We start from the raw sequence: 4,105 nt of genomic DNA on the forward strand, positions 1-4,105 counted from the left end.
GCGTTTTATACTATGACCACAAGCAGTGCATCACAAATATAGTGTCACTGAGTCACAATGTAGTGTTTTTAAAAGGAGAGTACAATGTTAAGATCTGATAATTTAATAAGAAAGAATCTGATCAAATTTCCTTCCAGGGCATAGAACAGTTAGCTACTAGATTAGTGACTTATTGGTCATAATTGTCAGGTGCAAGAAAGGTTAGACTGTGAAGCAACCACTTTAATTAGGTTCTACAATGATAATTATTTTAAATGTGATGACCTGCTTCTCAGCTGTAAGAACTTTATGTTCTATAGGAAGTGAGTGTTGTTACACTTGCTTATGTGTATTTTAATAACATGTTTTATAAATGCCTAATAAATAAAATCTTCAAAAAATTACTCAGAATTATTCTGCCTTAGCATAGAGTTCATCTCCTCAGGACAGGCGGTACCAGAACTTCAGTGTTTTTTGAACATCATGATGAATGAGTGAGCTGTGTGGTGGGTTAGCATCTGCCCCCAAATGCATTTGGATCCCTGTTTTATCAGGTGGCACGGCTTCCAGAAAGATGGGAAAATGACACTCGTGTCATGTCTCCCCTCCCCTGTTCCCCAGTTTCTACATTCTAAAGTACAGAGCTTTATCAGCGCTACAAAACGTCTGCTGACTCCTGTCAGTCCCAAACTTTTACCAGCTTGCAACCAGATAAGTACAGAAACTGAGGGCAAGCGTTTAAGAGCTTTTATAATACTTGGCAGAGTAATTCTGTCGGTTGAACTTTTAAAAATCAGGCTGTATCTTTTTAAAAATTCATTTTCATAGTTATTGACTTACAGCAGTTTACACAGTCATCCGTCCATGACAGATTGGAAACAAAAACTGGTCCTTCATGTCAAAAATGTTAACACTGTTCTAGGTGACCCTTTAGCCCAAATACCAACAGAAAAAAAGGCCTAGTGATTCCTGCATCAATCCAGCCTTGTCTTTTTGAATGTGTGAATTCCATTGGCCTGTCTCTGAACCCACCTGGCCTTACTGCAACCTTGGCCTCCATCCTATATTTGCATCTGGGCTGAAACACAATATACTCAGCCCAGCATGTCTTCACAGGGCTGTGCCTGCCCAGAGGGAGCTGTCTTCTAAATTCATACTACTGTCCCTGCATGGTATAGAGTATGGTAGGTGGCTCAAGGGGAGGTGTGAGCAACAGCAGGAACTTTTCTGTTAGATACTCTTATTTACTATAGCTCCGTAACTTACTTTTCTCACTTAACATGTTACAAAATTGTTATCATGCCAACATAGACCTATAAGTTTTGATAGCTTCAACACATTTCAATGGACGATTATTTAACCAGTTCCCTACAGGCCCAGAGGCCTGTTAAGCAATTCTTTCAAATTATAAGTAAATAAATTGAAGAAGTTTGCATAAAAGTTTATTCTTTATGAAAGTGCCCATAATCTCACAATCTCAGCAGAGCAAATCTGGGCTCCTTTATCCACCTTTTGGCTCATTAAACTCAACATGTCCAAAAACAGACCTGTTATCTCCTACCCCAGTCCTCTTCCCTTTCCCAAACTGTCAGTAGAGCCAAGCTAGAGAACACTAGGTCTTCTACTTACCTCTTTAGTGTCTCATGTTTATCATTTTCTGTTGCAGTGACTTCACTGCATTAGTGGTAACATTTCTTACCTCTCCTCTTGAAGGAGTCTAACTGGTCTCCTGACATCCAGTTTTTTCTCTCCCCCCTTGGCCGCACTGTGCGGCTTGCAGGATCTCAGTTCCTTGACCAGGATTGAACCTGGGTCGCGGCAGTGAAAGCCCGGAATCCTAACCACTAGGCCACCAGGGAACTCCCCAGCCTAACTTTCTGCAATCCATTTTGAAGCTCCCTCCAGGATTTTTTGCCCCCAAGTTAAGTTTCTTCAAAAAATTTTCCTTATGATTCAGAACTCTTTAGCTGAGAACAATTTCTAGAGTCAGCTATGAGCCGCCAGTAGCCAGTACTGGGGTGGGGGTGGGGGGCAAGCCAAGGAGGAAATGAAATCCAAATTTAGCACGAAAGTACCCACTGGCAATCTTTCCACCATCTTAAATCACTTTCCCTCCTCCCTCCACACTCAGTCCCTCCACCTAATTGGAGATTCTTGCTATTTCTATAGCAAGCAATTCACCTGGAACTCTTTCAGAAAAGATCTGCTTAGAAGGGCTACATCCTTGCTTGTTACTTAGTATATTCCCACAGCTCTTAGCTCAAAGATGACCTTCTCCCATTAAATCTTTCCTAACCTCCCTGGGTAAGAGGCTCTTGCAGCACGTCACTATCAGATCACTGTTTTTTTTTTACATACAGCAGGTTCTTATTAGTTATCTATTTTATACATATCAGTGTATACGTGTCAATCCCAATCTCCCAGTTCATCCCACCCCCCCCCATCCCGCTTTCCCCCCTTGGTGTCCCTACGTTTGTTCTCTACATCAGATCACCTTTTATAATCTACTTCCTCTACTAGAATGAGATCCTAGGAGGGACAGTGATTACGTCTTACTCACTTCTATATTCTCAGCATCTAGCACTATGTTCTGCATTTAATTCACACCCAGTATTTTTAACCGACTATTCATGTAGTTTTACCTAGTTAGTATAGTGAGCACATTTCCTTTAAAATTTTAATGTACTTGCATAGACATTATGACCAGATTAACTGGGACCCTAATTTTTTCCATCTAGGTTGTTTCTACAAGTGACTTTGTATATGGCTATCTACCTACATATTCCCTCAAGTTAAAAACGCACTGCCAGATTATCCTTCCTAGGAACTATTTTCCAGGGTACCATCATTGAATTGGTACGTATTTCCATAAAAGCTTCACCAGCATTAGATTTCATTATTTTTCCTTATTTTGCAGGCTTTTAATCCTTGCAAAATATTGAGGGCTGGTTGGGGAAAATGTTGACTGGGAGATACCATGAGGCTGTGTGGAGCATCAGGGTAAAGGACATCACAGGGTTAATGAAGGCGGCCAACTTCCAGGGTTCAACTCAACCTTACTACTAAAATGCTAAAACTGAAGTCAGAAGAAGCAAATGTACTATCAAGGATGGGGAACGAATTCTTCAATTGTAAATAAAGTAGGTGAAATAACTGAATCCCCAAGTTTTAGGTAGCTATAAAAGGGAGACTTATTTGGAAAAGGTTTAGCTGGGACCGCACAGTGATTAAGAAAATGAGCCAGTTTTGAATGTAGACATTTCTACTTGTGCAACCTTGGGCAAGTTACTTTAAACAGGACAGTTTGGGGGATGTTTCAGTCTTAAGTTTCCATTAACTAAATCCTCCTCCCCAAGGACAGGAATAGTATGTTATCAGAATAAAGGAGACAAACCATATGGTCATTTCAGTGGATGCAAAAAGTGGGTGAGGGGGGATGGGGGGGAAAGGAGTCTGCCAAAATTCAGTACCCATTCATGAGAAAAACAGAGCAAACTAAACAGAAGTAGACTATGTAAAAGGTATCCATCTAGGCATCTACATAAAACCAATAGCATTTTTTCTTATTTAATAAATATTTATTTAATACAAATACATTTAAAAAATTTAATTGGAGTAAAATTGCTTTACAATGTTGTGTTAGTTTCTGCTGTACAATGAAGTGAATCAGCTATATGTATACCTATATCCCCTCACTCTTGGGCCTCCCTCCCACCTCCCGCCATCCCACCCATCTAAGGTTGTCACAGAGCGCCACACGGAGCTGAGCTCCCTCTGCTATACAGCAGGTTCCTGCTAGCTACCAATAGCATTCTTGACGGACTGCTCTTTTCTTCCTAAAATTGGGATGAGCATGCCTTAACAGAAGACCAGGATAAGGCTGAGGCGAGGAAAGCCCCTAGGGAGCAAAATGCAAGGATGCACTCACTCCCAGATGCCCACTTGCATCACCCTGACACTACCTCCTTGAATTCTGCTCCCTAGGTTGTCTTCCCAACCTCATCTTAGTAGGCCTGCTCTTACCACTTATACTCAACATGTATTAGAGGTCCTAACAGGGCAATAGAGAAGAAAATAAAAAATTTTTAAAACCAGTGAGCTTAAGCAAGGTCTCATGATACAAGAA

The sequence above is a fragment of the Orcinus orca genome, chromosome 12, assembly GCF_937001465.1.
Source record: "Orcinus orca chromosome 12, mOrcOrc1.1, whole genome shotgun sequence".
NCBI lineage: Eukaryota > Metazoa > Chordata > Mammalia > Artiodactyla > Delphinidae > Orcinus > Orcinus orca.